The sequence below is a fragment of the Eleutherodactylus coqui genome, chromosome 7 (genome assembly GCF_035609145.1).
Source record: "Eleutherodactylus coqui strain aEleCoq1 chromosome 7, aEleCoq1.hap1, whole genome shotgun sequence".
Lineage (NCBI taxonomy): Eukaryota > Metazoa > Chordata > Amphibia > Anura > Eleutherodactylidae > Eleutherodactylus > Eleutherodactylus coqui.
The window spans coordinates 64363704-64389576 of record NC_089843.1 but is presented as its reverse complement, the minus strand read 5'-3'; the positions used below and the strand labels follow the sequence as shown (position 1 = coordinate 64389576).

The window sequence follows — 25873 nt, the reverse complement described above, 5'->3', positions numbered from 1 at the left end:
CTGCTCTTACTTAGCAACTTTCTGTTTTTGGATATAGGGGAGTCTTGAGCAGGGGACTTCCCTCTATGATGATCATATATCCTAACAGGGCTTATGAACAGGGAATATCATCTTGGCACAACACCTTGAACCTCTTGGTGCCCTATTATGTACATGTATTTGAGGTTATGATTAGAGATGAGCGAGCACCAAAATGCCCGGGTGCTCGTTACTCGAGTCGAACTTTCAGTGATGCTTGATAGTTCGTTTCGAGTAACGAACCCCAGTGAAGTCAATGGGCGACTCGAGCATTTTTGTATATGACTGGTGCTCCGCTAAGGTTTTCATTTGTGAAAATCTTAGCAAATCACCAAAGTCATGTAAAAAACACAGAAATGGATAGGGCACGCGAGGAGCAACATGCAGGGCTGCATTTCGGGCTCCGAGGTCTCACTATTAAGCCACAATAGTGGCAAGAGTGAGACCCCCCTCCCCCCCCACTGTCAGCATAACGATCATTCTCCTCTGCCACAGCTGTAACAGCTGTGGCAGAGAAGAACGATGTTAGCCCATTGAATTCAATGGAGCCGGCAATACAGCCGGCTCCATTGAAAGCAATGGGCTGCCGGCGAGCGCGGGATGAATTTTCGGGAAGGGCTTAAAAATATAAGCCCTTACCTGAAAAAGAAAGATTTTAGTGTAAAAAAGAATTAAAATGCAGGCATTCTCTTCAATGGAGCCCCTGCTGCTGCCGGCGACTCCATTGAAGACAATGGTCCGCTGGCACACCTGAATTCTTTTTCAGGGAAAGGCTTTACATATAAGCCATTCCCTGGAAATGAATTAAAAGTGATTTAAAAAAACAAAAAAAATAGATACTCACCTCCCTTCAGCTGCTGTGCCGAGTCTTCTCCTGCTGTCCCCTGCACTGTGGTGCTGAACTGCTGTCATTCAGCTGAGAGCTGCGCTGAGCCAATCAGAGGCAACACTCACTCACCCATTCATGAATTCATGAATGGGTGTTAGTGAGATCTGCCTCTGATTGGCTCAGCGCTGAGCCAATCAGGGGCATGTCTGACTCACACCTCCTTCATACCCACTGCAGGCCGGCCGCGCTGAACTCCGTGGGCCGGGACAAGGTGAGTATATATATATTTTTTATTTTTACACATTTCTGGATGAATTGCAGGGAAGGGCTTATATATTTAAGCCCTTCCTGACAATTTATCCCGCGATCGCCGGCAGCCCATTGCTTTCAATGGAGCCAGCTGTATTGCCGGCTCCATTGAATTCAATGGGCTAACATCGTTCTGCCGGGACAAGGTGAGTATATATTTTTTTTATTTTTACACATTTCTGGATGAATTGCAGGGAAGGGCTTATATATTTAAGCACTTCCCGACAATTCATCCCGTGATCGCCGGCAGCCCATTGCTTTCAATGGAGCCGGCTGTATTGCCGGCTCCATTAAATTCAATGGTCAGTGCTCGTTTAATCGAGACGAGTACCGCGTGGTGCTCTTCTCGAGTAATGAGCATCTCGAGCACCCTAATACTCGAACGAGCATCATGCTCGGACGAGTATGCTCGCTCATCTCTAGTTATGATGTATATGATGTACGGTGTATATAAGGTTAAGAGAAGGAGGTGCTCCCTCTGTGATGTCATTGGCCCTTCAACATGAAATTGCTCCCATACACACAAGGTCATATGACCTAGAGATAGATACATTTTCCAGCCATAACCCATTCAGTGCTGCAGCTATGCAATACACATCAAATGCACTCAGATAGAAGACACTGACAATACATTTGTACCCGATAATGGTCAGTAGAAAAAGTGAAACCAGCTCACCTTCACCGAACACTATCCTGGAATGTAAGTAGCGTAGTACAGGGAAGGAAGCCACCTCAGCCACGGGTGCATCCAAATCCAAAACACAAGATTTCTTCCAGCACTCGTATGAAGTAAAAACAAAACTTTTATTCTAGAATCCTTAAAAACATCCTCGTAGAAGCAGGTGTCTTCTTCTAGGAGGATGTTTTTAAGGATGCTATGATAAGTTTGGTTTTGAACTTCATACGAGTGCTGGAAGAAATCTTGTGTTTTAGGGCGCATTCAGACGACTGTATATTGGCCGGGTATTCACACCGGCCGATATACGGCATCTCTCTGCAGGGGAAGCAGGCTGGAAGAGACGGGAGCAGTGCTCTGAGCTCCCGCCCCCTCTCTGCCCCCTCTCTGCCCCCTCTCCACCCCCTACACTATTTTCAATAAGAGGAGGTGGGCCGGGGGCGGAGCTAATTCCTGGAACGTAGCCCCGCCCCATCCTGCCTCCTCTCATTGCAAATAGTGCAGAGGGGCAGAGAGGGGGTGGAGAGGAGGCAAACAGGGGGCGGAAGCTCAGAGCACTGCTCCCGGCTCTTCCAGCCTCCTCCCCCTGCAGAGAGAGACACCGTATATGGGCCGGCGTGAATACCCAGCTGATATACGGTGGTCTGAATGCGCCCTAAGAATTAGACCCTATTATGGTACCAATGAAAACCACAGTTCGTCACGCAAAATGTGCTTGCACAGTTTTGTTGCTGGATCAATAATAACAAGGGTTTTTAAATGCAGCAATGCAGACATAAAATTCCATAAAAAGGGTATTGTTGCAGTTCTTACTGACCCATAGAAAACAATTGTCCTTCATACCGCATGATGCACACTTTAAAAAAAAAATTTAAAAATTGCATTTCACCCTGCCCCTCCCCCCAAAATAATAAATTCTACAATATAGAAATGTTACCAATAAAGACTTACATTTACCATGCAAAGAACAAGCCCTCTTATGTCCATGCCGATGGAAAAATAATAGTTATGGCTTTGGAAAGTAGAAATTAAAATCCTAAATATTGACTGTGTCCTTAGGTCCAAACTAGGCCATGTCCTTAAAGGGGTTACGTTAATCTTGGGAGTTCCTTAAAGTACTAAAAATAAATAAATAGTTTTTAGAACTTATTTGCACAGCTGACACCTACTTGAATCTGCTGACATCGGAAATGTTTTGAGTTGTGTTTTCTAATTAAAACCGATCTTCAGGAATATGTGGTGATCTTATTGAGGTCGCAGTGCTAATGTGGGCCCTGACCTGCCATGATGTCTCTATTCACATAAACATACTTCTCTACGTGGTTGTCCTTGAATGACATGGAACATTTGCTCGGAAACACAGCGAGCAGTGTTAACAAAAAATGGCACCTGACCTTTCATAAAAAAGCTGGCATTTGTCACCATTAGCACAGTGCTGCCACCAGACTATAATGAGTGTGAAATGTTTTCATCCTTCTGGTTATGGAGCCCGTCCAAAAGGATTGTGTTTTTCTCCTCCAGAGCCCAGTCTTGCATACCACAATTATAGCTTCACAGCATTAAATTGGTTATAATGTAGAGGAAGTTTGGAATTGTGTGATTGTTCCTCTAGCAATTTTTTTTAATTTTGCCATAAAGAAAATTAAAGTTGAAAGTAGTTTTCCAGCATTATAAAGTTTTATCTGCATGAATGAAAGTTCTACAACTTCTCAGATACTTTGTGTCAATTCCATACTTTTCTACGGTATTACTTACATGTGTTTGTTGCCAGTGACTGAGGATGCGGTTTTGATTCTGAAGCTGCCAGCTGCTACATATTTAGTCCTACTAGCTGAAAAGTGGATACACTCAGTTGGCAATGCTCTGTGAGCTAAACACAGGGCTGCCATAGAACACTGTGCTTCAGCACTGGGTCTCCGGGCAGCGGCATGGCTTTCAATTGTACCCTCCTTTCTCAGGGCGCTAATACAGTTGGCCATACACCTTACCTGCCGGCTGAAGGGGGATCTTAACCTTTTTTTGCTCACTTTCCAGTTTTTCTTCCAAAAAAAATAAAGAAGCCATATATTTGCTATCATTGCATTCATAACAACCTATGCAATAGATTGAAAACATTCTTTATCTTGCATGGGAAACGCAATTAAAAATAATTTTTAAAAAAGGGTAAAAAGGAACGAAAATTGTGTTTTGTTCACCTTGCCTACCAGAAAGCGCAGTGTGATTTTAAAAAAAGTCATATATACTAATAAAATCTACAGCTTGTCAAGCAAAAAAAGCCCTTACACAGCTTCATCCATGGAAACATTTAAAAAGAAATGTATTTTTTATAGTTCTATATCTCTGAATGCAGAGGTGCATAAAAAAACTTCTTTTGCAAAAGGAGGTTTCATTATTATTTTTTTTAATGGAGAAAAAAAGTGGAAAAACTGAAAAAAAAAATAATAATTTTGTTATCTCCGTGATCATACTGAACTTGTGGTCACTTACACCACATAGGGAGCACCGTTAAACAAAAAAAGCCAGAAATTTTTTTTCACCTTCAAAAAAAATAATAAAAGTGATACATTCTATGTACCCCAAAATAATACCAATAGAATCTACAGCTCGCCATTCAACAAGATGAAAAATCCCCCACAATGTTGTCCTGTAAGTATCAATCTAGGCTGTGCACTGAAGGGGTTAAATGCGCTCGTCCTCATACTACTGATGACATACCGTGCATCACACATTAAGCTGACCTGCCTCTCTGATTTGCATTCTTGGCATCATGATGTGCCCTGTTTTGTTTATACATGTAACTATTTAATGCATATTGATTCTCAGTGATCCTCCTATTGATTTACATGCAGGCCTGTCTGCTTATATAACAGTAAGGAGGGGCGCTTAGTGTCCCTTAGAACTATTCCTATTAGCTCAGCTGTTATTTCAGAAGTAGTACTCCTATTACAGAAAAACAGTTTATTTAAGGGGTTTTCCAGGACAAAAGTGTTAATTGCTTGAGGATCGATCTTGATGCTTGGCTGATTCCTCTGGACAGGCAGTGTCCTTCTGTGCATGGGCATGTTAAAGGGGTTGTACCAAGATGGACTTTTGTTATCTATCCATATGATAAGTGAGAAGTCTCATCAGTAGGGGTCTCACTGCTGATCCTGAGAACGGGGGTCCCATGTAACTTTTCTGTCACTGTAGGGATGCTTCTCCCACCCACAGTAATGTCAGATTGACTTGCAGCAGGTGGTGTGCATGTGCGGCCGCCAATCCATTCATTTTAATGAGGCTGACGGGAATAGCCAAGCGCTTGTGCTGAGCAATCACGGTCAGTCCCGTTAAAAATGAATGTAGTGGCGCCGTACGTATGCAACCATCGCTCCATTCTGTCGTCTCTTCACTGCATGGGAGGGTCAGTGAGCCTGCTGAAAGGAGGAGAGGGGACCCCTGTTCTTGGGCTCTCTTACGGAGAGGTGATAATCTGTAACGGTACAACCCCTGTAGACAACTGCTAGACTCCTGGGGTAGCAAACCATCTCCTACAGGAGAGATCCAATATAATGGTCCCCTCAATTCCCAGCATTTGCTACCTGGGCGGATTTGGGGTCCCCCTACCACTAAAAAAAAAACTGTGGGTTTCACCAACTTTTGTCTGCCAGTCTTTAGGGTTTATTCATGTATGTGGATGTGTGCATCTGGATGTGCAAAAATTGGATGCAGAAAACATTGGCCAGCATACAGATGGTGTGCGTGTATGTGCGTGTGCGCGTGCTGTCAGATTTTCACAGATCTCTTAATATCGAATTGGGCTATATGTGTCCGTAAAAACAGATGAGAATTTATTTTTATTTTTTTTAATTCACTTTACATGGACAATTGGTATATTTGAAAAACACCTGTCTGCGTAGCCTAATTGAGTGTTATGGATCTATGTGCTGTCTGTACCATAAGAAGTCCTTTTGACACACGGACATCAATCATGACCATCTGACTAAGCCCTTAGTTCGTTGGCTGGAATGTTTGTCCTTTGGTAACTAGTGCTTTACAAGCCGTGATGGATAAGAGAATGTTGGTGGCACCTTTATTTCACGCCCTGTGTGGCAGTGACTGTACAGTTCTCCTCTTTACTGATTCGTCTCCAGAGGGGAATCCTTTCCACGGACAGATAGGTGGGATTGGAGAATGAAGCCGTATTTGACTCTTAATGTCAGTTCATACAGCGTTCTATAACAGAATTAGATGCAGATCAAACTGTGTAGCTGTTGGGATACCAGAATTTATGGATTGGGGCAGTAGGAAAGTTTTCTTTTTTCTATTGCAAGGGTGGAGAGAACAAGGAAAGGCGTCCAAGTGGTAATCTCAAGGCATGCTGTGACATTCTCAAGTATCAGTGATACATACAATCCAAATCTTACAAATACATTTGCTTTGGAGCTGGCAGAGCACAGTGCAGCCTGTACTTTGTCGCCCTGTCTGTACTGTACAAGTATATAGTCATTATCGTGCCTTGCAGCATTACGTGACCTCTCAGATATGTAACTATGTTAATGCTTGGTAATTTTGTATTCTAAAAGGTCTTTTAAACCTGAAATATAACCTAAAAATGGAACCTGAAGTGTCTGTACATTCTGCATCACTGGACACAGATTAGAATTGCTAACACCAGCTCTACAAATATAGGGGGAGAGTTTATTAAAGTGACTCTCCGGTGTACGGACAAAATTCTGTTGCAGTTTTTGTTCTCTGCAACCCCTCCAGTCTGCCAGTTCTGGGACCGATTTACAGTCCTCCAAAATGGCCATAGCAGCAATTTTAGAACTGCCTAATGTACACTCCGTGCTGCTCTTTGATTGGCCAGTGCTGATCACGTGAGTAACTGGAGCCAATCAGAGTGTACAGTGTATTGGTAGTCTAACTCAAGCAATGCACTGTGGAGACTAGATAGTCTGAAGACTGCATCAGCTATCTTGGAGAGATAAAAACAGGAACCCTAGGAATGGGGGGAAAGCAAGGAAGAGCAATCGCAGGTAATATACCCCTCCAATGTCGGGATAGAATTTTGTGCCCATACCGGGTTGCTTTAAGATTGGTGTTTCATATGTCGGTCTTAAAATGTGATGGAGTGAGCCGTGCCGAATTTATTCCACTGAATACATTTCACAGCTCTTTGGCATTACAAAATGAAATTTATGCCTGCTGTGAACCAAGACAGGTTTGCCACATAATTTATGCCACTTTTTGATGCCTAAAGACCTGCATCTGCTAAACCCCACTTTGCACAAGGTCCTTCTGCACAGCACTTTTTGTGTGGCCTTTTCACCTCCTGGGACCCAGGCTCCCACTGCCCTTTCTGGTGTCTCTCCAGCAAACAGCCCCTCTGCAGCTTACTGTACCTCTCCTGACAGCGCTCCCTGCAGGACCTCAGCTGCCTATCACAGTCACTATGGTTTCTTGCGGTGCAGCAAGTAATTGTCATTTTTATATGCCAGAAATCAGCCAATCAGTAGGTGTCCAATAGGTATGCTCTGTTCTACTGCGTAGAAATGTGGCTCAAATTTTGGTGCAATTTCTGTTCATTGCGACCCTTTAAGGAAGCCCCTTACAATGCTGCAGACTTTCAAATCTAGCATGCTCTATTTATTGTGAAAAAGCCGCACATTTTCACCGCAGAATTCATTTGTTGCAGTGAGATGAGTAAATTCTACAAATCTGCGTATGGCTTTTGGTGTGGATTTACTCCGTGATGTGTGTTCATTCCCTTAAACCTTTAATAAATCCCCCTATAGAACATTTGTAAAGCTTTCCTTGTAGTACTTGGGGAAAAGCCAATGTATTTCCCATTAATATGAAAGCAAATCTGACTTCCACAAGGAAAGCAGCGCATTGCCATGAACTTTTTTTTAGATGTCCCTATTGAAGATAAAGGCTAATGGGGATTTTGATTATACCTAATCCCCTTTAGATATGCGCTCTAAAGACAAACTCCATTACTTCATGCCCTCCTCTGTGACTTTTCTACAGTTTTAACGTAATTATATAGCATTATCCTGTTCTGTGGCACTGTACAATGCTAAGGAAACCCCATGGACAAAATAGTGCAGCCCTGCCCATACAATGTTACGTACTACGGGGGTAGATGGCATATAATCCCATCTAATACGCCTTATAGCACATCTGCAGGATCTCATTTGGTGTTTAATGCAGCTCCCATACAATGTTATGTACTACGGGGGTAGATGGCATATAATTAGAGATGAGCGAGCGTACTCGGAAAAGCACTACTCACTCGAGTAATTTGCTTTATCTGAGTATCGCTGTGCTCGGGTCTGAAGATTCGGGTGCCGCTGCGGCTGACAGGTGAGTCGCAGCGGGGAGCAGGGGAGAGCGGGCGGGAGAGAGGAAGAGAAAGATCTTACCTCCGTTCCTCCCCGCTCTCCCCTGCAGCTCCCCGCTCCGTGCCGGCACCCGAATCTTCAGGGACGAGCACAGCGATACTCGGATAAAGCAAATTACTCGAGCGAGTAGTGCTTTTCCGAGTACGCTCGCTCATCCCTACATATAATCCCAACTAATACGCCTTTATAGCACATCTGCAGGATCTCATCAATATTGCAGCTACTATAGCCACAGCTGCTCCACCGGCTTCTCCTAGTGGTGTTAACTACTTATCTGAGGGTCCCCATGAGAATGAGGGACCTGTTGATTCCCGTATGAATGGAACAATAGCTATGCATGAGCACTATGGCTCCATTCCTTTGCAGCAAGACTGATGGAGATAATCAAGAGCTTTGACTATCTCCAGAAGTCCCATTGAAATGAATAGAGAGGCAGCGTGCGTACTCGCAACTAATCCATTAATTCAGGGAGCTTTTGGACTCCTGCTCTCATGATTAGTGGGGGACCCAGCGATCAGACACCCACTAATAAAATATATCGTATCCTGTGGATTGGAGATAACTTCATTTCGTGGGGAAACACCTTAATTACAATGATACATATGTTTTTTCATATGCATGAGATGGGTTTACTCTGGGTTTTAGATTTTCCCTTTACATACCAGAATCGTACTGATATCGTAATTGGCTGCATATAAAATTGGCTTATGGTTTTTATATTTGAGGAAGGCAATTTACAATATTAGCCCAGTTAGAGTCTAGGGCTGATAATGATGACGATCTTTATACAGTGCTGCAGAATATGTTAGCACTATACAAGCATCAGCAAATAAGGTACTAGAATTTGAGATGTTAACCCCCTTCTCATCATATATATTCTATAAGAATCAGGATCAACTTGAAAAACTCCCAAAAATATCCTGCCCTCATAAAGCGAACTAATTTGGTGTATCGTGTTCTGAAGTCCTTCATTTTCCTATTACAAGTAATTGGACACCTGCGCAAGAGTGAAGAGGGGGCAGAAAAAAAATGCAACCAGACAGAGACTTATATCCCAAGAATGAAATGTTTGCGCAGTTGATATCCAACACCCAACCTTATTTCCTTGACATCTGCCATCTGGGAAGAGTTGGGAGACCCCACTGGCGTAACTATAGGGGATGCAGGGGATGCGGTTGCACCCGGGCCCAGAAGTCTTAGGGGGCCCATAAGGTCTCTTTTCCATATAGGGATCCCAGTACTATGAATAAAGCATTATAGTTGGGGTCCCTGATACAGGTTTTGCACTATGGCCCATGAGCTTCAAGTTACACCTCTGTGTTAAGGAGTTAAGAGAAGTTGGGGGGCCCCAAGATAAACTTTTGCACTCGGGCCCATGAGCCTTTAGATACCCCCTGGGAGACCCTATACAAATACATAGATGTGATCGGCCAGTCCTGTCAAAATCTGTTGGTTTGGACGATCTAGTTCTATTGTGTATGTCTACCTGAATGTAGATGCTGCTAGATGTAAAGACCTAACTGTGTTCCCTCTGTTGCTCATCGACCATTTATAAGCTGAACTTTTATAAGCTGCTGCTTTTAGGTTTAGTGTTTTACCCAACACCTGAAGACAATGCCCCAATCCAAAACTGTACTTCGTAGTAATAAACTTTTTTTTTTTTGTAAAATACCCCTGTAATTGTACATAACTTTCTACAATGACTTGTTCGGCAAACCTACACAAACTTTGAAATTTTAAGACTTGTGTTGCTTTCAAAGAGAAGAATGAGAGCAGATGTTTTCTATAAAGTAACTTATTACTGCACATGAAACGAGGACATCAAACAAAACCCATGTGATATTATAAATTATAGGCGAGCAATGCTTCGATGTAATCTATACTTTTTGCAGACAATTAAAAAAAAAATAAAAAAAAAGACTGTTTATAATGGTAGACCCCAACCTGAGGAATTCCTGCTCTGGCCAGTGACTTCCTTGTTTGTACAAACTTGACAGAGGAACATGCCAGCACGGCCCTTGTACATAACAGCCGGACGTTGGAGGCTGCCAAAAATGTGAAGGTATTGGTTTTATTTTTCTTTAGAGGAAGGAGGGGGAGGTGAAGTCTTAATGGAGAGGAAGGGATACTTGTGGTGCAGCGACGCTTAAGAATAAAAGCACTATTGACGATGCAAAAATTCACGAATGCCTTATGTAACCGGATCCATGGCTTTGTAACCTCACGGTGGCAGACCCGACTAGACCACCCTATGAGCTCCTCATCACCTACTCTGATTAACTACTGATTTCCTTCAGATTTAACCTGGACCTTTCCCCCCTCCATAAACTTGTTTCTCTAGAACTGATACACAAACCCTGGATTAGATTTATCAAGGTAACGGAATTTCTTGGAAACCAGAGTCTTTGGCTCTACTGAATGCATGCAGCAGTTATTAAGCTCAAGATTGGCTTGACTTTCATTTTTGCAGCTGGGAGACATTGATACAAGCTCCCGCAGTAGAACATCTGGAGCACCTGGAATGACAAGCGCTACATGCAAAAGCCTGGATGAGGTGTCCATTAATAGTAATATCAGGATTACTCCCACTGTGTACTGTACATGGAGTGCAGCATAATGTAAAACAGTACATTTTTTTTCATAACTATCATATCTAGAGAAAAGCGGCAGGAAATGATTTTCAGAAGTGCATAAACTTTGCAAAAACTTCATAGGTTTGACTCTTTATCTGTGACTCCCTAGAGTTTGAAATAGAGATGTATTTTGACATATCGCTGCACGTACCGTAGTTTTTAGTATAAATATGAGCAAAATTCTACCCTTCAGTTTGCTAAATAAAGAAATGCTATCAGACCTCCAAATCCCCATTTGGTTCCCAGAAGAGAAGCTGTAGAGCCGTAGACGGCATCTCTCCCTTCGCCTCATTTCTATCCCTGTTCTCAAAGCTTGATCAAGTGGCATATTTGTACTGGATGTCTAGAATTACTACTTGTGATCATGGCTTTTATGTACACTGACTGACCCTTTTATTAGAAACCACCATCTGGTAACGCAGTGGATATTTCTTTGGCCTTCGGTGCTGCAACCTAAGAGGCAAAGTGCTCTGCTGAGTGTTTGTTTGAACATTTTAGTGATTTATGGGGGTCTCAGCACTCAGACTTCCACTGATCAAGACTTCTGACATGTCCTTGCCAGGATCAGTGGACGTGCAACCACAGAGCCACAGACTGGTTTGGCTAGAAGTCAAATCCTAGGTGATGCCTGAGGTACTAGGGTTTCACCCTTTAACCCCACCAATTGGGATGTGGACTTCACTGCAGGTCCTAGTACTGTGACAGCTGACATTACTATGGGCCTAGTCTTGATGAATAACCTATTCTATCCCATCCGTGCGTCATTCCCCACTAGCCGAGGAAATTGACCTTGGATATCCAATCAGTGTCTAAATGGCAGATATTAGGTGAAATAGTTAAATGTAACCTCTCCACCAATCAGAACATTACCATATATAGGCTTTTTTTAATGCAGATCCACCTTAAGTAATTAGTAATTCAACTTACTTTTTTGTTACATTATAATAATGGTGTTCTATGCACAACTTGTGTTTTAGCCGACTAACAGGCAGAGACAAGTGTTTTAGCTCCAAGTTTCCTTCTGTGTATCAAAAAATGGGACTGAATCCCATCTAGTAATGGATTCCTTTAGGAATGGCTTTCTATTGTCTTTCTGCTGTTTGTGTTCCTGTTATTGGAAGAATAATTAGGAAGGAAATATGAAGCTACGGTACACTTGTTTAAAAGGTTCATTGAAAGTGACCCTGCACTTGTGGAAGTTCATTCTCCCACATCAACTTCTGGGATAGAGATGAATGAACGGTCCCCACCTGATTCATTGACTTGCAGATTTCCCCAGTTTATATAATGGCAGAATCTATTTATTCTCATAAATTTGCCAAAAGCAAATCCCAAATACGGCAAATTGATTCTCCAACGGCAACCAAGAAACCTAGGGGAGAAATTCTCTAATCGGCTTGAACTCTGAGATAAAGAAAACGTGTTGACCTAAGAATGCAGAATTAGCAGTCACCGCATGTCACTGGGGTGTCAGGGGTTAAAAAGGGTTAGGTCAATATGTCATCAATAGTTGAGTCCATCACTCTGGATCCCAGCCAATCAATGACAGCAGTGCTCTGGTAAGAGCAATTGTCACTAAGCATGAGAAAGACCCATGCATAGGGTCGATACGTAGCTGCTGCTTGCCTCACCTGTGATGTTATGCACTGAATAAAGAAGCAATCTTTTAACAGATGCTGCCTGGATAACTTCTATTTTCTTATCTGCACTTTATGGTGGACCTTTGGAGTCGGGTCCCGGATCCAGGCTTTGCATAGAGACCTCTTGCACCAGTGGTGGTTTTCAATTTGGAGTGCTGCTGTTACCTCTTTCTCTTTCTAGGGGTTAAAAAGGGTTAGGTCAATATGTCATCAATAGTTGAGTCCACCACTCGGGATCCCAGCTATTCAATGACGGCAGTGCTCCGGTGAGAGCAATTGTCACTTCAGTCCATACCAGGCATAGAGCCATATATTGTATAGCAGCTATACCTTGTGTTGTGGCTTTTAGCACTTTTCCAGGGAAATACTATTAATGACCTATCCTTAGGATAGGTAATCAATAGTTGATCGACTGGAGTCTGCCGGGACCCTAGCGATCAACTATTAAAGACCTATCCTGAGGATAGATCATCAATGGTATTTTCCTGGGAAATCCTTTTAATCCCATTTAATTGAATTGAGCTGTTCTTAAGCCATGTGACTGATGAACGTGACGTCACATGCCAGAGAGGATGCTGCAGCACTAAACGGCACTGCCTCTTCACTCAGCTGAGCGTCAGGGGTCCTGAATGGCAGACCCCGCCAATCAACTTGATAACGTAAAGGTCATCAATAGTCTAGTGCCAGAAAACCTCACTATTGTCGATGGCACATGGGAGACCTGTTACAGATTTTACATTCGGGCCCAACTTCAACTTATGGCTTGTTCGCATTAGCGTGCGCCGCCATTAATAATTTCCATTGTTCACCTCTGTTCTAGAAGCAGGATGAGAGAAATGACAGCAGCATTGGATCCGGTATATGGCAGACACACAAACGGTGCTGGTCAGATTCCATTAACTATAATGATGCCTGACTAGTTTCTGTTGGAACGTTCAGTACTTTACTTGAAAAAAAATAGTGCTGCATGCTGCGCTATTTTTTTTTTTCTGTGATTTTAATGGAATCTTCAACATGAGCTCCAATTGGAGCCTTCAACGCAGATGTGAAAGAGTCCTTTCGACAATGCCCTTTCCCTTCTCATTCACTTTCAGAACAGCAACCTGTTAGCGACTCCCCATTCCCTGTGTGTAATAATATGCATCACTATAATAGGATGTCTTAGATACAACATTCTTAAGTGCTCCTCTCTCCACAGAAAAGTCTTAGAGTGAACACATTTGACGTTTCCTTGGAAAGAACACAGTGGGTTGCTGTTAAGATTTTTGAGGTTTCGCTCTTATTTCCGAACTCTGTGTCATAAGAAGGGATTAGGCTTGCTACAATTGGCGACAATAACCTTGGAATGACTTCAGAGATAGTACAAGGCTGCAGAGATAAAGTGTGAGAATAAAATTGGCAATATTAAAAATGAAGTACTTTCGGTTCCTGTGTTTCTACATCTGCCTCCTAAACATACAGTAATCATAGGGATTTGAGGGAAATCGTCTTAATACCTACAACACTAATGGCTGGATCTCAGCACCTCGTTGCCGCCTAAGGTTTCCATTTTAGCTTAAAGCCTATTAATAGTGGTCATACATTGTTATTCGTCTTGTGGTTGGGGATGGAAGCAGCTGTCGTCTTCCTTACCAGTAGCAGAGATGAGGTTACAGGTTCCAAGATGTAATTTGAAGATACTAGAAGTGTAAGCAAAGCGCCTTCTGTGTCTGTGAGAGCCCAGATCTGGAGTGTTGGAAACGGAAAAAAAAGAGACGCTGTTCACATCCGCGTTATGGCGTCTCTTGTAATGAAACATCCATCGGGGTGCAGGAACTACTGGGATATTTGTAGTCTTCCTTATTTTCTTTATACATATTGGGATTGAATTATTACATATACAAGGACTGACTACTCCTATATTTTTTATGCCAATGTATTGGCTTGCCTAAATGTAACATTTACCAGATAGTATGCAGTGTCCATATAAACAGGTTCACACAATGTTTTAAAATTTTTTGTAGCAATCTTAAATTCTAATAAAATTCTATTTCTAATGCTCCTGTGTCTTGTGTGTTAAACTTGGGCCCAATGTCCACGGGCAGGTTTGATTTGCAAAGACCCACAAATCAAACAGCCCATAGAGAAGCATGGGCGCCCACAAATGTATTAAAACATGCGGATTTGATTTGGGGACCAAATCACAGGAAGCTCCATTTTTCTGCGGATTCTGCGCAGACGGTTTCCATTGAAGTCAATGGAAGCTGTCCGATCTGCGGCACACCTGCAGCTGACACTGCGGACGTACCACGGATCCGCGGGAAAACAGGAAATATAAAAAAGAAAAATCTGTATTGTGCATGTCTGATCGCGAACCATGAGGACCATGCACAGTACAGCGAACCTGGAAGTGGAGGGATCTGCGCGGATGACGCTGCCAGGGAAATGCAGTTGAGCAGGGCTCACCGGCCACAGGCAGTGCGGGATTTCCTGCACAGAATCCGCACGTGCCGTGGTCATGAGGCCTTAGTGGTTTGGTGTAGCTTATATTTATACACACAGACTTTATTTGTGATTTAGGGTTGTTTCCCTTTATTGTGTTTAGTATTACTATGGGGATTACATAGTCTGAAGATTGCATCTGCCATTGTGGACGGGACACAATGGCAGATAGGTGAGATAGACAGTTTTCGCTCCTTGGCAGTGTACAGAAGGCTTTTGTACCCTTCCCAACCCTGGCCTTTCACCCAGCCAGAAACCTATTGAAAACTGATGAGGGCAAAAACCCGTCTACACATGGTTAGCGTTTCCTTCTGGAAAAGACTGGTTTTGGTTTATACACACAGTCCTGTTAAAAGGTCGGGCATTGACTTCTGGGAAAGCCACCTTCTAATAGGTGGTGCTACCAAGGCATTGTAACATCTTCCACTTGCATGCCAAATTTCCCAGAGGGGCAGCTCCTGTCCTAAGTCTTCTTACGCCTACGAGGCAGTCTACATTCAGAAACTGTACCATAAAATCAGTATAAAACAGCATAAAAAGACCAATGCTTATGCATTTAGAACCTGAAGGGCAGACAGACTCGCAATAGTCCGATCTACCACACGTGATGATTCACAGAACACTCCAATTTAAAGTCCTTACCAATTAATTACTCATTGCTCACAGGATAGACTAACGTTAATCATTGCTATGCAACAGCTCTGGCAAATTCCAGTGAAAATCCTTTTATGCAAGAAGCTGATGACATCACTCTACTATACAGAACTGGTGTGTAAGGTGTCAGACAATCTACGTCGCCACACTTCTGGGATGTAGCAGCATCTCTGGTTAAGGAAGCATTCACACGGGCGAGTGCTATATCAGTCAGAGAAACTCCGACCTATATTGTACTTGTAAACCTACGAGAAAAAAGCATTACTGTACATAAGATTGTCAGGTGTGTAAAAAGCATGTGTTTCAATAGTAAAAATAAAAAATCACATCTATGTGCAATGTGATTGATTTTTTGTTTTCTTTCCTTCCCATAGGGAAGAATGGGCTATTTTTGAACAGAATCATGATCTGAGGAGAGTCTGCTGTGGCAAATTAATAGTTATATATAAACGGCACTCTCCAACTTTCCCCAACCCCTGCGATTGACTGACAGGTTTCTATGTATGTATAGTCATATGCACTGGCGTAACTATAGGGGATGCGGTTGCACCCAGGCCCTGGAGCCTTAGGGGTCCCATAAGGCCTCTCTCCTCCATATAGGGAGCCCAGTACTATGAATAAAGCATTATAGTCGGGGGCCCTGTTACAGAATTTCCATTGGGGCCCAGGAGTTTCATGTTACGCCTCTGGTCATATGGTGAGACCTATTAATAGGCGAGACCAGTAAATGTGGGGACAAAGAATCGGGCATGTTGAATTCCAACATGCGCAATCCTTCTTTTTACTGTCAGGAGGGGAGTCTGGTGACTGACCAATATGTATCGGAACCTCGACTAATATAGCTCAATCAGATGTATCACATTCCACCTGTTGATACCGAAACTTTAGAGGTCTGCCCTTGTAAAACAAAATCCTTTGAAGACCTAATTTCTGTTTTGGAACATCAGAATGGTAACTTAAAGGGGTTGTCCCGCGAAAGCAAGTGGGGGTATACACTTCTGTATGGCCATATTAATGCACTTTGTAATGTACATCGTGCATTAATTATGAGCCATACAGAAGTTATTCACTTACCTGTTCCGTTGCTGGCGTCCCCGTCTCCATGGTGCCGTCTAATTTCAGCGTCTAATCTCCCGATTAGACGCGCTTGCGCAGTCCGGTCTTCTCCCTTCTGAATGGGGCCGCTCGTGCTGGAGAGCTGCTCCTCGTAGCTCCGCCCCGTCACGTGTGCCGATTCCAGCCAATCAGGAGGCTGGAATCGGCAATGGAACGCACAGAGCCCACGGTGCACCATGGGAGAAGACCTGCGGTCCACCGTGGGTGAAGATCCCGGCGGCCATCTTCGCAAGGTAAGTAAGAAGTCACCGGAGCGCGGGGATTCGGGTAAGTACTATGCGTTTTGTTTTTTTTTAAAACCCCTGCATCGGGTTTGTCTCGCGCCGAACGGGGGGGCTATTGAAAAAAAAAAGAAAAACGTTTCGGCGCGGGACAACCCCTTTAAAGTTGCTGGTTGGCCCTCAACTATCGAGCATCATTAATAGTCCTGGCCTGTTCATATAGGACAAAGATTTGCAACTCCTATGGTGGTTCTGCTGCTGGTCAACTAAGAGGAGCAAATCTAAACGTTGCACACATTGACGAAGGCATCCATAATGTTAGACAGCCGGTGTCCTTGTTAGTCTGACCCTTCATGTGGGTGCAGTTTATAACATATCTCTACTAATAATCTTTGGATTTGCGCAGCTCAACAGAAGTATTTGGCATTTTATATGTGGAGGAGAACCAAAATGCATTTATCTTTTTGTATATGTAGTCTAGAAAAAAACCAAAATCCTGACCACATATACAGCAAAACCTATAACCAAGTCTGTGCAGTGAGGATTTATCTTGTGTGCCTGGTACAAAGATAATAGGGGGAATAAATGAGTGTGGTTTGTAGAAAAAAAAGCCCTTTGTCCTCTTCCGCAGATCCGTCATGCAGATGTGTAAGCCAGGAATTTGTTGTTTGGAAGAAACAGCGATAACATTTTCGATTGATGTGTCCTCGGAGCGCTATGTAATGAAATTTAAATTGCATAGCAAGACCACCCGGCCCCTTCATTTATTGAAAGCGGCTGAGATGCATTGTTTTTATTTTACTGGTTGCCAGAACAGTTAATTCAGTGTGCAGCGGGACGTCGTGCTCCGCTAATACCTGTTGAGCAGTTAACATGAATATATGGTATTTGAGGGCTTACATACGGGAGGATTGTTATAAGGCTCTTAAGTGCATTAGGCTATACCCAAATATAGATGGTTGGTTTCCGGCTAACAGAGGGACCTAAAGATGCAAGTTATATGAAAGGGGTATTCCAGTCTGAAGCCTTTATCACCAATCTGCTGGATAGGTGATAAATTCTAGGTTGGTGAGGGTCCGACCATTGGGTGCAGAGAACTCCAGTCCTTGTTCCCCTTCCCCAATCACATGACTCCAGCTAAAGTTTAAATGGACCCACTGTCAAGCAGGAACCGTGCCGCAAAGTCTACGGTTGAGCGTGACACACTGCATAATGTTTAATTTCTCCTGCGATGATTCTGCAAGGAACTTGGGGTATGTTCACACGGTGGAATCGGACACAGAATTTTCGGTGCCGATGCCACCTCTAAAATGGCAGTAGAAATCCTCGGCTATTCTGCTGCGGATGTTGCTATGGATCCACACGTGGTTTTAGCCCTGTCAACGGACATAATCTGCATGCGGAATTTCCAACAAAGTGACCTCACATATGTAGCTTAGTCACAGATTTCTTCTTCAGTTTTAGAGGTGGAGAAAATTCCATGTTGGATCTGTGTGAACAAACCCTTAACCCTTTCCAGTCCAATTTGTATCCTGGTTTTCCTAGGGGGCTTACTCTTTTTCTGCCGTTATACAACAGCGCTATATGCTGGCTAAAGCCAGTATTGCATGAGGTGACACGTTGGATAGGCTCGGACAGCATGGAGGCTGGCAATATACAGTAAGAGAACCCCGACGGATATCTACAAACATCGGAGCTGTACAGCCTTAAATCATAATGTCTTCACAGGTCAGACAGTGGATTGGAAAGGGTTAAACCTCTTTCACACGGCATGAATTTTGCAGCGCGTTTAAGTGCAGATTCTGCACCCAAATATTTTGTAAAATCTGCACCGTTTTAGCATGCTGCAGTAATCCGCACTAGAGTTGTGCACTAGTAGCGCGTTTTTCCGCATATGGATTTTAAAATCCACATTGTGGAAAAAAGAATTGACGCTTTAGGTTTTGGTGTAATTTCTGCATGGAAACCATGTTGGGTGGCTACATGCGAATTATGCCCTTGGGCTAAATCAACGTGCGAATCCACATGAAAATCCATAGCTGAACTATGCGAGTTCTGCTGTGAAATAAATTGTTAGTTCTATGTCAGAAATGTTTTTCCCTACGTTGATCTGACGTTGATGAGCCCGTGTGAACAAGCCCTTACTGACAGTTTTCTCCACGTATGACCGCTGATGGCTGAGGATTCCATTAGAAATAGCACTGTTGGCTTATTAGCAAAGGATCCTTCTAACAAGGGTTGTCGAAAGAAGAAATCCACTTTACGGTGGCAGTGGGACCCCTTACCTACTGGACCCCTATGCAGTTACACATGCTGTATGTTGCACTCTCCTATCAGTTTGCAGGTTACTAGGCATGAACGTTCCAGATCAGTAACCAACTATGCACAATTGGAGGGTGTCTGCACCTTCCTTCATCTTCACATCTGTGCAGGTTTGCTTCGCATTGTCCCTTGAGAAGCATTCCACCAGAATATTCCAACCACGTTTATTTTGTCAGCGGGGGGGCTCCAGAGGTTTTGTCAGACGAACTAACATTTCACTATTTGGAGTGATGGATGCAGAATAAATATGGAAGACGTCTGTTGCAAATTAGACCATTCTGTCGTAGAAATTTGCAGTAAATCCACAAAGTGCATCTGGCCTAAAAGAGGAAAACTAGCTGCTTCTCGTAGGTGACAATCTCGGCAGGAACTGAGACGGCCGCCTACTGATCTTGTCCTGAAACATCTTCTTGGGTGACAACAGCCCATATTCCATGAATTGGAGAAGAATGTATAATAAAACCACACACACGTCCCAATCAGACTAGAGCTGCTCAGTGTATTTTGAAGGAAAGAGCCATTAATGGTGATAACACTGAACGGTTTCATAAAAATAAGCTATAGACACGTCTGGTTTAAAAAAAAATTTATTCAAGTAGTTAGCAGATGTTTAATGATTGTAGTACGTATTCTAGCTAAAAGTATTAAAGGGTTCCAACGAGTTATCCCCTATCTATGGGATAGGGGATAACTAGCTGATCGGTGGCGGTGCAGTCGGACCCTCGCCTATCAGCTAGTTATCCCCTATCCCGTGGATAAGGGGTTAACCCATTGGAACTGGAATACTTCTTTAAAACATGATCAAATTTAAAATATAACCATCCCACACACCCTCCCTATTCCACAAATTCCCACCACCTCCCTATCTCACAAACCCCCACCACCTCTCTCCCTATCCCACAAATCCTGCCCCTCCCCCCATATACCATCTCGAACTTAAAGGGGTTTTTGAGTGAAGTACTAATGATGACCTATCATCAGGATAGATCATCAATGGGAGATTGGCCGGGGTCCGTGACTCGGGACCTCGACTGATCAGCTGAGAGGGCGCATGCTGTCAGAGCCGCAATAACAGAGGTTGGAGTGGAAGTAGCGGAAGTCTCTGTGCTGACTTCTGTGTAGTGGCTGGCGCTTGTAACTGCAGGCATGGCTTTTGTTAAAATCACCGCGAGCTGTGCCTGCAGTTAGAAGCACCGGACACTATATGGAGGCTTCAAATCAATGAGGGCCATGCCTGCAGTTACAAGTGCCGGCCACTACATATAGGTCGGCGTGGAGACTTTGGCTCCGTCCTCTGTGTTATTGCAGTACTGACAGCATGCCCCGCTCAGCTGATTGGTCAGTGTCTGTCGCTCAGGACCCTGACCAATCAACTACTGATGACCTATCCTGATGATAGTTTATCAATAGTATTTCACTGGAAACCCCTTAACTTCTAATTATTTCCTCTCACATTTCCTATAATGCTAAATTCCTGTAACATTGTTGTGTTCGGAATTGCCTGTTCAGCAACTGCACTTCCACAGCCAGACTTGGCGCTGGCTACTCTGAATAGCAGGATCTAGGGACCGCAGGTTTTCACCCTTTAACCCCTGTACAGGGATCTGGACTTCGCTGCTACGAATCCCTAGGTTGCATTTCCAGAGTAGTCGCTGACTGGTGGAGCAAACAGGCAACAAAGAAAACAACAAGCCCTAGAGTTAGTACTGGGTAATCAATAATATAACCATCTGGCCAAATTAGACTTAAACAGAATCGGCATCAGTGAGTAAAACTACTTGCCCAATACACACCCTCCTTTCCTATCCCACAAATCCCCAGCACCTCCCTCCCATCAGGATAGGTCATCAATAGTTGATCAATTTGGGGTCCGTCGCTTAGGACCCTGACCAATAAGCTGAGCAGGAGCATTCTGTCAGCACCACAATCACAGAGGTTTGAGCGGAAGTCTCCGCTCTGACCTCTGTGTAGTAGCTGACGCTTGTAACTGCAGCCAAGGCTCTCATTAAAATCAAATGCTCTCATTAAAATGTGCCTGCAGTTACAAGCGCCTACCACTATACGGAGGCCAGCACAGAGGCTCCCACTCCGACCTCTGTGTATTTAGAGCGGAAGATTCCATGCCGGCCTCCGATATAGTGGATGGCGCTTGTAACTGCAGGCACGGCTCCTATTAAAATTAATACGAGCTGTGCCTGCAGTTACAAGTGCAGGCCACTATACGGAGATCAGTGTGGAGTCTTCCGCTCCGACCTCTGTGTATTTGGCGCGGCAGACTGCATGCTGACCTCCTATGTAGTGGGCGGTGCTTGTAACTGCAGGCACGACTCTCTATGAAATCAATGAGAGCCGTGCCTGCAGTTACAAGCCCCAGCCCCTACATATAGGTCGGTGTGGAGATTTCACCTCCGACCTCTGTGCTATTGCCGTGCTGACAGCATACACCGTTCAGCTGATTAGTCAGGGTCCCGAGCGACAGACGCTGACCAATTACTTACTGATGACCTATTCTAAAGATAGTTCAGAAATAGTATTTCACTGGAATTGCACTAATATTTTTACAGACATTATTGCCATTGGGGCCACTATTTGGGGCACTATTGCTTTAGGGGCCATTAAGGAGGGGCACTATTCCTATTGGGGCCATTGAGGGGGCACACTATTGCTATTTGGGGCATTAAGCGGGGTGCACTGTTGCTATTAGGGCCGTTAAGGGGGGCGCACTGTTGCTATTGGGGCCATTAAGGGGGGCGCACTGTTGCTATTGGAGCTGTTAAGGGGGGGCGCACTGTTGCTATTGGGCCGTTAAGGGGGGCGCACTGTTGCTATTGGGCCGCTTTTTGCACGGATAAATTCTCCCATAAGGATAGCCTTTATGGTATGTTTGGGATGGCCACTACTAGCATGCAATATAGTGTTACCTGATTGTCTGAATGAACTTGACAAGTTGCTGCATATAGGAAAAGAACTAGGTATTTTGGATGACAAAGAAATCTCGTATCTGCTCCCTACAAACCCAACCATGGCTATATTTCATGGTCTCCCTAAGATCCACAAGGGGGTATTCCCACCCACGTTACGGCCGATAGTTGCAGGGATCGGTTCACCCTGTGAACGTTTAAGTTCGTGGGTGGACCGATCCCTGCAACCGTTAGTATGTAGAACTCCAGGTTTTCTTAAAGATAGTAAACATGTAATACAGAAACTACAACATTTGAAATGGAATGATAATTTTCTTTGGATTTTGTGTGATGTCAAGGATCTCTATTCTAGCATACCACACCATGCGGCTTTGGAGGCAGTTCGTTTTCATTTACAGAATTTCAGTAACTATAGTAATAAACTAAAGGAATTTATTCTTTTATCTACTGAATTTTTGTTAAAACACAATTTTTTTTCATTTGATCAAGAATTTTTTTTACAGATCTCTGGAGCCCCGATGGGCTCCAAATTCTCTCCGGCGATAGCCAACCTTTTTATGAGTTGGTGGGAAGATTGTTTTATATTCAGTCATGATAACCCTTTTGCTGGCCGCATGGTGTGGTATGCTAGGTATATTGATGACATAATAATAATTTGGGATGAAGGTACGACACAAGGCAAATGTCATGAACAAGTTAATCAGTTTAGTAGATATATTAATAACAACTCTGTTAATCTGCAATTCACTGTAACATATAATAAGGAAGAGGTGCCGTTTTTGGATTTAACCCTAAGAGGAAATTGTAATACAGGTATTGGAACTAAACTGTACAGAAAGGAAACAGCAGGTAACACTATATTGCATGCTAGTAGTGGCCATCCCAAACATACCATAAAGGCTATCCCTATGGGAGAATTTATCCGTGCAAAAAGATCGTGTTCGGACAGTTCTACATTCAATATAGCAAAAACAGAAATTAATAATAGATTACATCAAAGAGGGTATAGGCAGACTTTATTGAATAAAACTTGTACAAAAATGGAGACACGAAAAAGAGAAGAATTACTTACAGATAGATCTAGTGATAAAAGTAAAAAGAAAAATAAAGGATTAGTTTTTTCCACAGCTTACAGTAGAGATTTTTATAATATTAGAAAAATTTTCTTCAAATTTTTACCTGTACTCAGACAGGATGATGTAACTGATGAAATATTAAGCGAAGGGGTTAAGTTTGTCGCAAAAAAGAACAAAAATTTAGGGGACTTACTGGATCCAAGCAATTTTTCTTCTAATATAGAAAAACCGCATTGGCTGAAATATAAAGGTTTCTACAGGTGCGGCAATTCAAGATGCACTGTCTGTCATTTAGCTGTCAAGAAGGAAAGCTTTTTTGACAGTAATCACATGAGAGTACAAAATATGGAGTTATATTAATTGCAGTACTACTAATGTGGTTTACATAATCCGCTGCAATGAATGCAATGTAGACTATATAGGATGCACCACACGAAAATTAAAAACTCGGATTAGTGAACATATCCGCAATATTAAAAAAGGTAATACGAGCAGCTCAGGTGCAGCTAAACATTTTTGTGAAAAACATGCAGGGATGATAGACAATTTTTCATTCTTTGCAATAGAAAAGGTAACAAATAAAAAGAAAGGTGCGGTTAGTCCAGAAAAAGTGTTCAAAAGGGAAGCCTTTTGGATCCTAAATTTAAATACCAGATACCCAAAAGGGATGAATTATAGAACAGATCTTATGTACATATATTAGTTCCAACAAAAGCAGTAATAATCTCTTGTTTTTTCTTTTGTTTCTTTTACGTTTTTCTTGCGTTTTTCTAGCGTTTTGCGTTTTTCTTGCGTCTTGCGTTTTTCTTGTGTTTTTCTTGTGTTTTTCTTGCGTTTTTCTAAAAAAAAATTTTTTTTTTATTTTATTTATTTTTTTTCCTATATGTTTATGTAATAATATTTACAACATACCAAATGAATAACCTTATCCTGTTATGTTAAGTCGGTACATGATATGATGATCCACAAACATTGTTCTTTCCTCAAAGTATGTTATCCTTACATATATTAATATGCTACCACATTAATTGTCTGTGGTTTATATATGGATCAATAAGTAAATTGCCTTTAATTCCTTGAAACTCTGATCCTTTCATTACAATGTCCATCAAGTTTATTTAAATATTTATTTTTGGTTCTACAATATATATCTTTTACTATATATTCTATATGCAAATAGACGTGTGTCATTTCCTGCAGGAGGAACTGACCATGACAACAAGGTTGAGATAATCAATGCAGGGGTTAACTACATGTGTTTTTAATTCACTAATTATATGTTAAGCCTTTTAAAAGTCCATGCAATGTCTGTCAGTTAGAGGTGAGCAAGGTTCTGCGAACCGAAACGCGTACTCTGCTTGTCTGTATGAGCACGAAGTTATTGGAATAAAAGCAAGGTTCTTCACAATAGCCGGACTCCTGCATTTGAAATATATGTGTCTATCAGACTATGACTGCTCTGCCACACTGCTGCCACAACAAGCAAAAATGGCCTATATAATACCAACAGAACATTAAAAATAATCCTTTGTTGTATAGAATAGTTTTTGCCACCCATGGCTAGCAAGGGGTCAAAAGTGAGGACTGATTACCATGACTGGCATAGAGTGACAGCGGGGCAGGCTGCAGGGGGTCTGTGCCGCTGTCTTCTGTGCTGTGTGTGGTCAGCTGCTTCTGCTGTCTTGGAAATGGGGACGGAACAGCACTATACAACAAGCAGCCAATCGGCAGCTAAGGGCATGACCATGGCGTACCCTCCAGCTAAGCCTGGTCAACCCTAGCTTACGGTGGAGACAAGATACACCTGTACCACGGTGATCTAAGGCTGGACAGGCCTGTCAAAGTAGGTTATCTGAAGTGGATGTCCCTATCTGGAGGATCAGGTTATCTATCAATAATTGATCGATGGTGGTCCGAAGCTCAGGATACCTGCTGATCAGCTGATTGAAGAAGCCACTGAGCTCAGGCAAGTGCTGTAGCCTCTTTTCAGGCCAATGATGTCATGTTCATTGGTTACATAGCCTGAGGGCAGCCTATTCCCAGCTGCTATATAATGTAGAGCACTGCGCCTGGTGTGAGTTGAAGTGACAGTGGCGCTCGCCCAAGTGATGCTGTCACTTAAATCGGATCATTGGCGGACCCCAATAATCAATTACTGATTACCTATCTTGAGTATAAGCAATCAATAGTATCGTTCTGGAAAAATCCTTGTAAAGATCAGTTTTGCTACTGCCTTAGGGCCCATTTACACGCAAAAACGACCGCTCAAAAGTAGCTTATTAATTCGTGTTAGCCACCGGGAGCTATATTCAGAGAACACCGAGCAGTCTATTCTCTGAATACATTCCCTTTGTTCTGCTGAGGGGCTGACAGCTGAGACATTGTTATCAGCGCTCCCCGGAGAGAGCGTGAAGTCCCTGCTATCCGAATTTCTGCCAAATGATGGATTATCATCGTTCAGCAAAAAAGTAAAAGTTGGGCACAATTACACGTAACGATTATTGCTCAAAAGATGGCTTTTGAGCGAATTTTGAGCAATAATCATTGTGTGTAAAAGGGCCCTTACATTGCTTTTAACAAGGCCAAATTCAGAT

General features: G+C 42.9%; 1 protein-coding gene across 5 annotated transcripts in view; it reads left to right on the top strand.

Annotated features, from left to right (window-relative positions):
- The window catches only part of LIMCH1 (LIM and calponin homology domains 1), a 268490-nt gene that overhangs the window by 127099 nt on the left and 115518 nt on the right, over positions 1-25873 (top strand). The window lies entirely within an intron of this gene.